The sequence below is a fragment of the Gracilinanus agilis genome, chromosome 1 (assembly GCF_016433145.1).
Source record: "Gracilinanus agilis isolate LMUSP501 chromosome 1, AgileGrace, whole genome shotgun sequence".
In the NCBI taxonomy this organism is placed as follows: domain Eukaryota; kingdom Metazoa; phylum Chordata; class Mammalia; order Didelphimorphia; family Didelphidae; genus Gracilinanus; species Gracilinanus agilis.
Window position 1 is genome coordinate 445,952,875 of NC_058130.1, and position 14,798 is coordinate 445,967,672.

Below are 14,798 nucleotides of genomic sequence, written 5' to 3' on the forward strand. Positions count from 1 at the left end.
CAGTGCTTAGAACAGAGCCAGGTACATAATAAGTGTTTCATAAAGTCCTCCTTCCTTCAGGTGTTGCCATATCTTCTTAGTATAGATCCCTTTTAAAAAAAAAAAAATCACCAATGTTACATGGTGACAGGTGAAATCAAGAAGTTATCGAGTGAACAAAAGAATACTGATCACTACCAATGATATTTGAGGAAATACACCAGATGGGGTTTCTGAGTGATAACAGTATTTGCAATACTCTATAGCCCCTCAAAAACATGCTTTGAATGCTAAGAATGAAGAAGTAGCCCAGTTCTGGGGACCTGATCTGTTAGTGTGAGTTTGGAGTTGAATTCAGGTTTGGAGGTAAGTCAAGAAATTTTATGTTATATATACTATAGTAATAGTAATTGAATTGCTAAAGCAATATAAGGTTTGGAAAGAATAGCGCATCCTTTGTCTCACTTGATTAAATATTAAATCAAAGTACAATGGAAACCCCTTTGTGAGATAGCACACATATGTCTTCTGTACCTTATTTGTTAATCATATTAGATCAGAGTCAATCATATTAGATTAGTTTCTATTCTTCTTTACATATAAAATGTTCATGTTTGTTGATTTTCTCAAGTGTAGAATTTAAAAGGAATTTTTAAAATCTTTAATGTAGTTTAAAATTAATATTTAATATATAATTAATTTTATTTTTCTTATCTTCTTATTTATTTTATTAATGTTAACTATTGGTATTAAATATTTAATTAATTAATGATATTTAAAATTTAATAGTTTAAATAAATAGTTAAATTAGTTTACTGTTGGAGTAGTCAGCCAGTAGCCTTATTTGACTACCAGAACTCATTTTGATTTGATCAGTATATGTTTTTTTTGTTTTTTGATCAGTATATGTTAATGCTTATTATATTCAGAAATAGTGCTAGGTATTTAAAAGCATATTTCAATGCTTAAAGCAACTGTGAAGTTGGTAATGGAAAATTATCACAAACAATATGTATGTGTACACACATATGTATATATATGCATATTTTATATATTTTTTTAATCAGAGAGGAAAAAGTGGTTTTCAGTATGGTTCCTGGAATCCATCTCTTGGCTGAGAGGTAATGGACTGCAGGTCCAGAATCAGACATTCATTTTCACAAATGACCAACATGTGAATTTGTTTTACTTAATAAAACAAAACATATATATTACAAGGGAAAATTTTTATTTTGAAGAGAATGAGAAGTGATGAGAAAAGATAGATACATTTTTAAAAGGATAATAAAAGAAAGAAAATTAGTTTAAAAGCTCAGAAGAGAGCAAGAGAAAATTCAAAAGGGAACCCAGGCAAATAGTAGTGTTAATAGGCATTATTACATTAAATTTAATTCATATTTATGAAAAATAAGATATGTACATATGATAAAGAATTATGGTTTCATATATAATCTTCTTTTTTACTCTTCTTTACATATAAAATGTTCATGTTTGTTGATTTTTTCAAGTGCAGAATTTAAAAGGAATTTTTTTTTTTAATCTTTAATGGAGTAGTCAGCCAGTAGCCTTATTTGTCTGCCAGAATTTTTCATATTTAACACAAATGTCCTTGGTGGGTATACTATTCTTACCACCACTTCTAGAGAATTTGTCATATGTTCCCTAGAATTAGATGTGGAAGAAAGTCACTAATGGCAATCTCTAGTACAGAATATGTTTAATATCTAAATCTACGATTTCAAGTTTTCTTGCTTAATAACTAAAAGAAAGAGGGACAAGGTTACAGATACAAATGAGAAGAAAAATACCTTTTCTCTGCCTTCATCATTTATTCTGACACAACCAGTATGTTCAAGGACCAGACCCAGGAGAGGAGAAAGGCATAAATAGAGCAACAGGACCCTTACTCACTAAATCATCACAAGTAGCAGGCAGAAATGGAGAATGAGAGATTTTACAGTGCAGGCATAGATGCTCTCCATTCCAATACTGCTGAAATCATTTTTGCTCACCAATGCCCTCCCCTGTGCCCAATTACTGGTGAAGGATTGAAAGCTAGCAAAAGAGAGGATTCTTTAGCCAGCAATCACTGGGCCACTTCCTTGGCATACCCTGGGAGTTATTTACAGTGTGAATGGCAGATGTTAAAAGTTTCTTGAAGTTGTGGCCTCATAGAGTCCTGTTAACCTGCAGTGTTTGGAAGTCCCTCTCCTCTCAAGTCATTTATGAGTTCAATGCTATCTTTTAGCTTTTTTCTGGTCCTGTCTTTGGTCAGGCTTTCTTCCGTCTATGAGTACCCTAGGAGATAGAATTTTGTTAGTCAAAGGACTGGATGAGTGTGTCTGTAGGCAAAGATGGAATCTAAGGGACAGATAAAGGAGATAGAGGCAGCAACAATTCTCTTGCCTAGAAACCATGATGAAATGGATTGCAACTGAGTTAACAATTTCTGCAACATCTCCTTTTTCCACTTTTAAATTCTGTACTCAAAGAAGTGGACATTCTTCTAAATTCTCTTTTTCAAACATACCTATCTCTTTCTATATTTTCCTGACACATTTCTTGTCTAATTAAAGATAAAGGCAAAAATGATGACATCTAAATGCCACAGAAAATTACATGCTGTTGCATATTTTAAGAAATAATTTGAAAGTATTAAAGCCAAGTGCTTAGACCAAAAGTTTTTTATTTTCATTTCACTATAGGTAGATTCACAATTTTATTTTACAGCAACTTCACAATTTTTTTGTAACCTTTGACCTCAGTTTCCTCAATTTTTTTTCTTACAAGATTCTTTCCTGGTTTGTAGGCAGCTTATCTTAGCTCTACAAAGAAAGAAAAAAAATGTTTTCTCTCCATTCATTTTTGTAAGAAAGATTTGTAAAAGAACATTTTACCTATCAAGGAAATTACTTTCAATTGTCATTGAAAATGAATTCCAGGGGCAGCTGGGTAGCTCAGTGGATTGAGAGTCAGGCCTAGAGACAGGAGGTCCTAGGTTCAAATCTGGCCTAAGACACTTCCCAGCTGTGTGACCCTGGGCAAGTCACTTGACCCCCACTGCTGTTTTAATTGTAGACTGTTATACCAATAGGGGACTGCCCCCAAATTGGTTTTTTGTCAATGCGGCTAATTTTAACCATTTGTTCATCTATTTCTTTTATCCCCAAATTCCTGAAAATTTTAGAAGTTGTCTATTTTTACAGGTCCAGCGAAGAAAAAGGGCTAACCTTTTTTTTGCCGGACCTCACGGGGAATTGTAAAAGTGAAATTTGGGAGATGCCATCTAAAAGTATATATATTTTCTATGGACACGTGGAAATTATCAAAGATTGAGGGTTCACATCCCTTCATGGTTGCCAAAATTATTAATATGAAAAATGATAAAGGCTGCTATAATAATATAAATTAGTACTTTAATTAAAGCCATGCTGATAGCCATTAGACCACGCACTTGTAAGAATTCAAAACTGCCGCCTAGCCATAATTGTTACCTCGCGTCTCTTCCTGAGTCTGCTGGCCAAGAGGCCACTCCCCCCTAACCCAGGAGATTTAAACTGTTCTCTGCGTGGAGACGTAGGCATCCCCACGCCCAAAGAACTGGAACCAGAAACCCGTTGGACCACGGGAAATGTAGTTTGATAATTTCCACATGTCCATAGAAAATATATATACTTTTAGATGACATCTCCAAAATTTCACTTTTACACTGCCCACCTTTACCACTCTTCCACCTACGAGCCAATACACAGAAGTTAAGGCTTTAAAAAAAAACAAAAACAAACAAAAAAAAAAGAAAATGAATTCCAATATATGTTCTTAAGATTCACCAAACAAGTTTTCTTCACAATTCACATTTCACACACACACAAAAATCTTATTTATACTAGCATTATCAGAAAAGAGATCCATTAGAGAACAGCAAACCCAATAATCCAAATACCAAAGCTAACTAAAATGTTAGCAGATATATGGGAAAAGTTGTATTTTTGAAAAAAGCATTTAACCAGAGGGATTCTTGGCCTATTATTTTACTCCTTCCATTACTAATCAGTTATTTCTTTCTCTACAAAATTCCAAGAAATTCCTATTCCCCTGCTGTGGGCACAGCTTCAAACAAGACTGTTGAACTTTAGTAGGATCAAAAATTTAGAACTAGAAGCAGAGATGTGATGAGACCAGCTTAAGCCATATCAACCACAGAAATCAGCAAATTTTAGAAATCAGGGTTTGAATGATTATTTTCTAATTGTCTAGATTTAATTGATGGGGAAATGTCAAAAATACAGATGAAATTAAAAGTGTCATTCACACATTTCCTTTTCTTTTTTTTTTTGGAAAGACAATATGTTAAAAAGTTTCTGACACACCTCTGCCTATAATTGACACTGTGAGATTTCCTGTTCAGCCTCTTTATTTTACAAATGATGAAACTGAGGTCCAGAAAGAATATCTTGGCACAGGGCACAAAGGTACTGCCTGAGCTCAGATTTGAACAGGGACTCTTTGGATCTGAGTCCAGTGATTTTTCATTCTATCCAGAAATCTTTCCATGGTAGACCTTAAACACAAACTTATGGCAGTAGTTAAAAATATTTTGCAAAACATTTGCAAAATAATTCCCCAAAATTGGTAGTTTAGAACTTCTATGTATGCCTGAACAAATCTAGACATTTCATTTTTCCAAAAGCATACAAATAGGGGATGGATAGATCTGATGGTGAGGAAGGGAGCAGGTGTTGGATTCAACTACATGGTGACTATCATAAAAGTGCTCAAAAGAAACAAAATCTCTTACAACTTGAGATATAGCAAAGGATGAACTCCCATAGTTAATGTCATTCATAAAATAGTAAATTAAATTAAATACTTAAAAAAGAAGTCTTTTTTTTCATTTAAACTGTCTCAAAGTAGGTAATATCTTCCCATATGACTTATAGACCAACCATGCCAACTTGAACCTGGATCTTGGGTGCATTTTTCACTTTTTGTTCCTTTCTGAGCAAGTCATTAAACATGGTTCTCAGAATGGATATGTTGAGGATTGGTGATGATCTTGTGAGCTGAGACCTTAAGACCCTGGGGGTCCCCTTGAGTTGAAATAATCTGGTGGCAGAAAAAAATATTGCTTTGGCAAGTATGAAAACCAACTAAAAAATTGATTCAAATCTGTCCATTTGACCAGCAAACATGTTTCTGGAATTGTTTAAATAGTTTATAACTGAGTATAATGAAAAATGCCTAACTAGCAGTCTTTCAGAATGATTTTAAGTTCTGATGAGATTTAAGTATCACTCTCCCCATAGAATATAACAGTAGTAATATATTAAGTTATCAAATCATGTCTATAAGTCATTCTGTTAATTCATTCAGTCTTTCATATTTAACATTTATTGTGTGTATGAATAAACCACCTGGCCCATTCCTGAGTTACATTGCACATTCACTCTCTTTCTATTCTCCCCTTTTTGGAGAAAACCCTAGATGTAAACCATAACTTAAGTCAAGTAAAATCATTCCCAATGTACCAGGGTGAAGGTTTAGTGGTTGCCTGGAACTGTACCTGGTCTAAGTCACATGCTTGGGTATAGAAGAGGGAATGGCATAGTACCAGAGTCCCTCTGGGTGCAGACTTACTTTCCTGAATGTTATTTTTAAATTAAAAAATATTTTATTCTCCTGATTACATGTAATAATAATTTTCAACATATATTTTCCAAAATTATAATATCCAAATTATCTCCATCTCTCCCTTCCCATCCTCCACTCAGAGATGATTAGCAACTTTATCTGGGTGATACATGCATTATTACACCAAGCACATTTCCATATTGGTCACTGTTGTAAGAGCACACTCATACAAAACCAAAACCTCAAAATAAAACCATAGATACACTGATGTAAAAGATAGTATTCTTTGGTCTGCATCCATCCAATCCAACAGTTCTTTCTGTGGTGGTTGGTTTCCTGGATATTTAACAAAAACACATTTCAAACAAATAAAACAGGTTGCAGCTAAACATTTAAGAAAAGAGACACCATACATGTGCTGATATGAGAAAGTTACAATTTGAAATCAAGTTAAATTTAAACTAAAATATAGTTAGCAAGGTAAACTGGATTTCATAATGAAAACCCAATCATACTGAAATGACTGATTGGCCCAAAATAAATTAGAAATTAATATTTGTGTTCTAAATATTTGTGGTTTCATTATTATGGGTCACATCACTTTGCATCTACTGTTCTGCCTGGTTTCAACTCTGTGGAAAAAATGCAGTTGCATCAAATACCTCCTGTTTTTTCTACCTACTCCTGCTTTCATGTCTCCTTCTCTGTGTTTTTTAGATTGTAAGTTCCTTTAGGCTAAGGACCCGTCTATCTATTCATTGTGTCCTCCCCACTTAGCACAGGGCCTGGCATATTGTAGGAGCTCAATAAAAAATGGATTATATTGGGTATATTTCACTAATGTATAGATCCCAGTTTCTTTATAGCTTATTTTAAAAATCTTCGTAAATTTCTGTGATCTCTTTTGTCATTACCTTGTGGCAAACCTTGTAATGAATTTGAATCTTATCAAAATTAAATTCTATAAGCTTGTCCTTAAATAATAGAAATTCAGTTAATATTTGCTCATGATCAAAACCTTCTCAATTTGATAAAAGCTGTCTGATCTTATACTCCACTGATTAGGACACAAATATTTAATTGAAAAATATAACCATACCTTTACTTCCTTGACACAGGAAATATCAGAGTTGGATCTCAGTGGAAAAACAATTAAATAAATAAATAACAGTTAAAAGTATTGCAAAATAAACAGTGGGAGCTCATTTCACCCTTGGACTTCAAAACATTGGGAAAAAACCCCTACCCTAGTGGCATCTGTTTCTGCTTGGTTGATTTGTTTCAGATTCATTTTAAGGATAAGGTGTAGACCAGTGATTTCCAAAGTGGGCGCCACCACCCTCTGGTAGATGCTGCAGCGATCCAGGGGAGGCGGTAACAGCCACAGGTGCATTTATCTTTCCTATTAATTGCTCTTAAAATTTTTTAAAAATTAATTTCCAGGGGGCTAAGTAATATTTTTTCTGGAAAGGGGGAGGTAGGCCAAAAAATAATTATACTATCATTTTAACACCTCTCAATCATCCACATCCTTTTCAGCTTATTTTTATAAATTATCTTTCCAGGCATTAGAACATCAGCTCCTAGAGGGTGTTATGCATAAAATTGATATAGAGGGATATATTAAAAAATATTAATGGTTTATTTAAAGCCATATTGGTAATTAAGAAGGTCACATGCCTGCTAAGATCCAATTCAAAATATCCGTCATACCTTCACTCTCGCTGCTTTGTAGAAAAGAGAGTGTCTCAATCAAGTTCTGAGGCTTTATACCTTTGTCTACGTAATCACACTTCCTGCCCACCTGTATTACACAAGAGGAATCATGAGAAATGTAGTTTTCAAGTCCCCTAAACATCCATAGGAAGTTTATACCCGAGACCTCAATATTAAAGCTCAATGAACCCCAAATTTCCAATATCACAAGGGGATAGATTGACTTTCATTCTGTTTTGTATTTATATTTCCAATATCTGGCACAGTGCCTGCCACATAGTAAGCAATTAATAAATGTTAATTAATTTGAAAAGAAAATAAGTAGAAACTAATAATAGTTGAGGTTATCTACAATCATTATCAGAATGTGATAATATGATTATAAACAAAAAGCAAAAACTAGAGGAAAAGAGAAAGAGATAGATTTTACCACCATGGATAGAGGTAGACTTCTTGACCAAACAAGGTATAGGAAAAGTAGGTTACAGGACGGAAAATGGACAATTTTGATTAAAATGAAATTGAAAAGCTTTTGTACAAATTCAGCACAATAAGAATTAAAAAGGAAACAGTTAACCGGGGCAGGGGGTGGGGGGATCTTTTTATCAAGTTTTGTTGACAAAGGTCTAATATAGAAGATACACATGGAATTGATAAAAATATGTAAAAACAAGATCCATTGTCCTAATAAATAAAAACAAGCAAAAAGAGCAAATTAAAAAAAAATCAACAACCAGAACAAATTACTTAAGATGGAATTAACAGATAATTGGGGAGAAACAAATGGGAAAATAAAGTAATACACATTTTGTTCAAGAGATATTTCACAGAGATTGATCATATCCTTGATACAAATTACCATCTGATAGTCAAGATATTCTCAGAGGGAAATATATAGTGTTAAATGTCTGATTGTTAAACGTTAACAATCCACAGAAAAAGAAAAATACAATAAATCTATAGGTAAGAACTTTAGAAAAGGAACTCAACAATAAACTAAAGAAAAAAGTGCTCAAGAATAGGTATAGAACTAACTAAAGTGAGAAATTTTAAAAGGACCAATAAATAAAACAAAATTGATTTTTCTAAATTAAAAAAATAGATATCTTGACAAACCTTTCTGCTTTTGCCAAAGAAGAAATTATGAATTAACAAAATTAGAAGGAAAAAGGAGTCATGCATTGTATTTTTCAAAAATAACCCCAGTAATTTTGATGGATTCTCACATGGATGGCCCTTATCCACCACTGTCATGCCCCTCTTGATGCTCGTCAGCTTATTAACAACAAGCCTCCTAAAATTGGCAATCAGAACTGAATATTCTAGATGTGACTGAATCAGAAGAAAATACATGGAATTCTTGCCCAGCCTAGTCATAGACACTGTGACTCCTTTTGCAGAATCAAAGTTTGTTAGAGTAGAAAAGTATCTTGGAAGCTATCTAGCCTGGGCTATCACTAACCAAGAAATTCCTCAATACTATACCTTAGATAGCCTGGCCTAAAAATGGGAGATACTGAGTTCAAATTTGATCACTGATACTTCCAAACTGTGTGACTCTGGGCAAGTCACTTAGCCCCCATTGCCTAGCCCTTGCCTCTCTTCTGCTTTGGAACCAATACACAATATTGATTCTAAAATGAAAGGTAAGGGTTAAAAAAAATGAAACACTATACCTAAGTATTCATTCAGTCTTTGCTTGAAAACTTCTTGTAAAGAGGAAAATGTTGGAGGGAAAAATAGGGACACTAATAGATTATTGATGAAAGTGTGAACTGATCCAACCATTTTAGAGAGCAATTTGGACTTAAACATAAAAAGTTAGAAAACTGTGTATAGTTTTTGAACCAGTTATACCACAATTAGTTTTATTTCCTAGAGGGCCCAAGGGGAAAAAAAAGAAACTATATGTTCTAAACTATTTATAGCACCTTTTTTTATGGCAGCAAAGAATTGGAAACTGAAGGGATGTCTGTCAACTGGGGAATGGCTGAATAAGTTGTTGCATATTATTATAATGGAATACTATTATGCAATAAGAAATGACAAATATAATCACAAAAATCCTGGAAAGACTTTTATGAAGTGATGTAAAGTGAATAAGCAGAACTAGAATATTGTACACAGGAACAACAATAATGTATGATGATCAATTGTGAATACCTTAACTGTTATCAACAAGACAAGAATCCAAGACAGCTCCAAGGGATTCATGAAGAAAAAGGATATTCACTGCCACAGAAGGAATAGACAGCACCTAAATGCAGATTGAAATATGCCATTCTTCACTTTATTTCTCCTATGAATTTTCCCCTAGTGTAAGCAACATGTTTCTCATTTCACAACATGATGAAGAGGGAAAAATGTATTATATGATGATGTATGCACAAACTATATCAGTGATGGAGAACCTTTTAGAGACTATATGCCATGCCATGCCCCCTCTTACCCTACACAGGGGAAGGAGAAAGCTCTCCCATTGGGCTACTTGCCAGAGGGGCAGGTGAAGTAAGGAATATTCTCAAAAATGTAGAAAGAGGGAAGGGAGGAGCCCAAGCTCTTTGCTCCCCTCCAGCTCTGCCACCTGTGAGCCATCCAGCTTCCCCACTGTGAGCTCCCATTGACTGCTTTGCAGAGGGAAAGGCGATGTGAAAAAAATGTCGTCAGGCTCAGTGGAGAGAGAGAGGGGAGCTGCTCCACCTGAGTCCCTCTGCCTTTTTAGTAATGAACTCTGGGAGAGTTGAGGCAGAGAGGGCTGTGCCTGTGCCCACAGAGAGCACTCTTTGTGCTATCTTCAGCATGTATGCTATAAGCTTGCTATCACCGACCTATATCATACTATGTGCTTTCTTGGGGAAGGAGCAAGGGTTGGGGGGAGGGGGTTGAAGAATAGGTTTTTGAATATAGTTTATGTGAGAATATATTTCTCTTGGATAAGCTTAGTTATTATAATCTATTAAATACTTATAGCAAATCATGTGTACTATATTCTTATGTTATATATTATATTAAGTTATATGTAAAAAGGTAACAAAAAAGAGGAACCCAGGGTAACCCAATCTACTTTGAAATAACTCTACATATTAAACAAATTTCCTTTCATCAAGCCTAAATTTATCTTTCTATGGCCTCTATATTGCAATTAATTCTCCCCTCAGAAGTCAATCAGAACAAATTTAATCTCCTTTCCAAATAACAACAATTTAAAAGATTAAAGATGGCTACCTTGAAGAAGAAGAAAATTTAGTAAATAATGATCTCATGAACAAAAATGATTGATGCCAAAATTGAGCTCTCAATTAAAGTCAGGGGTGAATAAAAATGATCATCTTATCAGGTGATACTTTGACCCCCATAAGTAAATCAGATTACCCATGTAATCTTATAGAGAGAACATGAGAAAGTCAAAGGCTGAACCTTAGCGAATGTTTAAGTAAAGAAGTTGAGAAAAGGGCAAAGAACCAGTTAGAAGACAAAGAGCAATTAAAGATGAGGGAAGTAAATTAATATGAGGTAGTGTGAAGAGTGATGGACTTTTATAGTCATGAGATTTAGTGTTGAATCCCATACCAGTTATCCTTAGTTATTGGATTATATACAAATTACTTACTCTCCCTAAACCTCAGTTCCCTAATCTATATAACAGAGACAATAATATTTTTTCTGCTCACCTCTGAGGACTGTTTGGGAGGAAAGTACTTACAAAACTTAATATACTACAGAAGTTAAAATTATTATTATTAACCAAGAGAGCAGTGGTGTCTCTGAAGGTAAAAAAAAAAGTGTTTAAAAGAGTGATCAATAAATAGTATTCAGCATTTCATAAAAGTAAAGAAAGATGAAAATTGAATAAAAAGGCCATCATAACTGGAAATTAGGAGGTTGCTGGTGATTTTTTTAGAGTACAATTTCTTGATGTAGACCAGTGGTTCCCAAAATTTTTTGGCCTACTGCCCCCTTTCCAGAAAAAAATATTACTTAGCCCCCTGGAAATTAATTTTTTTAAATTTTTAATAGCAATTAATAGGAAAGATAAATGCACCTGTGGCCATCACTGCTCCCCTCGATCACTGCAGCACCCACCAGGGGGCGTTAGCGTCCACTTTGGGAATCACTGATGTAGACTAAGCCAGAATTAACTTTTTTGGCTACCATATCATGCTATTAAGTCATAAGTATAAGCATGCAACCTACTAAAATACCCCCAGATAATTTTTAGACAAAGGTTGTCTCACCACTCCTGCCCAATTCCCCCCAAGTCTCACCATCTGGTATTTCTGAAGCTGATTTTTTTAAACCTACTCATAAGATTTTAAATTTATCCTTTTTTTCATTTTATTTCATTAGGTTCAAACCAACAGAATGTTTTTGTATTCTTTCAGTCAAGGTATTACTTACCCTCCCAGGTTTTTGTAATCATTAAATTAAATAAGTACACCATTTGTGACTTTCAAAATCATTAATTTTTAAATAATGTTCAACAACACAAGACCTCCTGAGAACTTGACAAAAGACTTCCTTTCTTCCAAGATGACATCAAACTATTAATGAGAACTCACTCAAAAAGAAAACCATTCTAAATCTACCTACCTAAACTCTCATCTAAGCTGCATATCTCCATCCTTTCTCCAAGAATAGCATAAGAAATTTAAATTCTTTATTAAATCTAGGTAAACCATCTACTGCATTCCTTAAATTTACCAGTCTAGTAATTCTGTTTAAAAAGAAAGAAAGAAATTTAACCATGACATCTTTTATAAGAAACCTGTCCTGATTCTTCATGTTTTAGTGCCTTCCTTCCACTAATTATTTCCTTTTTATCCTATTTATAACTTACTTTGAATATATTTATTTACATTTTGTCTCCCCCATTAGATTATAAGCTTCTTAAGGGAAGGTAATATATTTTACCTCTTTTTATATCCCCAGTAATTAGCACAGTGGCTGGATCACAGTAGGAACTTAATAAATATTGATTGATTATTTGATTGATTAGCATGGCTTTTTTTTAGATTAATTGAGCTTCTCCATCTCACCCACACTAGAAATATGATAACTACTCATCACCTAATTCTATGCTGATGAATATGGAAGTCTTGACTTGCTCTGTTTCCAGCCTGGGATATTTTGCCCCTCCTTAGGTAATCTGGTGACTCATTGCTACCTCTGGCTCACCATCTTGGTTCTAGACTTAGTGGAAACATTCAATAAGCTTTAAGTTTACTTCAGCTTAAAACTCCTGAGCTTAAGCAATCCACTGGCTCCTCTACCTCTTCAAGAACAGGGATCAAAGGCATGTATCACCATGCCAGCATGACCTTTTCTTCAATTAATCAAGATACATTTATTGGAATAACTAAGTGGCTCAGTGAATAAAAAGCCAGGCTAGGATATGGGAGATTCTGGATTTAAATCTGATCTCAGATACTTCCTAGTTGTAAGGCAGCCTTGATTGCCTAGCCCTTATTGCTCTTCTGCCTTGGAAATGATAGTATCAATTTTAAGACACAAGGAAAGAGTTTACTTAAACACACACATACACACTTTTATTAAACACAAACTATTTTGGCAGGCACTATCCTAGTATCTAGACATGCAAAGAGCTTAAATTCTATAGAAGACAACATGTACACAAATAAGCAATCCAAAACAAACACATATGATATATTTGAGTATGTAATCAATGCAAAGTAATTTGAAGGAGTGCAGTGGGTAGAATGCTGATCCTGAAGTCAGGAAGACTCATCTTTGTGAGTTCAAATCTGGCCTCAGATACTTACTTGCTGTATATCCTGGGCAAGTCACTTAATCCCATTTGCCTCAGTTTCCTCATCTATAAAATGAGCCAGAGAAGGAAATGGCAAACCACTCAAATACCTTTGCCAAGAAAATCCAAAGGGGGTCATGAAGTCACATACAACTAAAAATGACTAAACAACAATTTGAGAGGGAGTTCAAGAGAGGCCTTATACAGAAGATGGTGTCTGAATAGAGCTCTAAAGTAAACTATGTAATTTTTCAAATCACAAAAAAAAAATAAAACAAAAACTATGTGTTCTAAAAATCAAATGAGATCAATATGGAATTAGGACTTAATCAATGATACATGTAAAACCCAGTGGAATTGTGCATTGGCTAAAGGGGTTAGGGGGGTTTGGGGAGAGGGAAAGAACATGAAACATGTAAATATGGGAAAATATTCAAAATAAAAACAAAAATAAAAAAAATCAAATGAGATCAAATAAGATGATATTCGTAAAGCACTTAGTACAATGCCTGGCACATGTTAGACACTATATAAATACTTATCTCCTTCCCTTTCAAAAAGGTTGAGAGGAGAGGGGGCAAGTGGGTAGCTCAAAGGATTGAGAGCCAAGCCTAGAGATGGGAGGTCCTAGGTTCAAATCTGACCTCAGACACTTTCTAACTGTGTGACCCTGGACAAGTCACTTAAGCCCCATTGCCTACCCCTTACCTCTCTTCTGCCTTAGAGCCAATACAGAAGGTAAGGGTTTAAAAAAAGGCTGAGATGAGAAGGGAGCACTACATTTCAGACGTAAGGGACAGCCTAAGTAAAGGTTTTGAGATGAGAGATATAGTAGCAAGTTGCAAGGAAAAGCAAGCAAGAACATCTGATAGGACTATAGTATTTAAGGGGAGTAATGTATAATAAGGCTAAAAAAAGTAGGTGAAAGACAGTTTTTACCTGAATTTGATTTAAAAAAAAAAAAAGAAGACGAAGAAGAAGAGCCTGTATTCAATCCTAAAGGTATTAGCCATTGGAATTTATTGGACAATGAAGTGGCATGATTAAATCTGTCATTTGGGAATATAGCATTGGCAGCTATGCAGAGAATAGATTGAAAAAGAGAGACTTGAGCCTGGGAAACCAATTATGAGGCTGTTGCAGGCAGGAGGTGATAAGTGCCTGAACTAGGGAGGTGGGTGTGTGAGGAGAGAGAAGTAAACAGCTGCAAGACATGCTGTGGAAGTCAAATCAATGAGATCCCACAACTGTTTTTGTATGTTAGAGCCCAGGAAAGGAAGGACATGAGAATGACTAAAAGGATGGTGCTGCCCTTGACAGATACAGAGAAGTTAGTAGGAAGATTAACTTTTTAGCATCAAATTATGAGGCGAGTTATTTTGGATGTGTTGAATTTAACCTGCAGGATATCCAATTCAAAGCATATAATAGGCAGTGGATGATGTGAAAGCTTAGGGAAAAGACATCTGTGAGTCATCCACATAGAGATTATAATCTAACCCAGGGGAACTAATGAGGTCACTAAAAGAATGTCTTAGAGAGAGAAGAAAAGGGGGTCCAGGAGAAAGCCTTAGGGAATGTCCACCATTAGTAGGCATATTATGAATGATGATCCAGCAGAGGAGACTTAGATGAAGCAATCAGATAAGAGAATCAAGAGAGGGAATAGTATCATAAAAACTCAGAAAGAGAAATAGGGTATTTT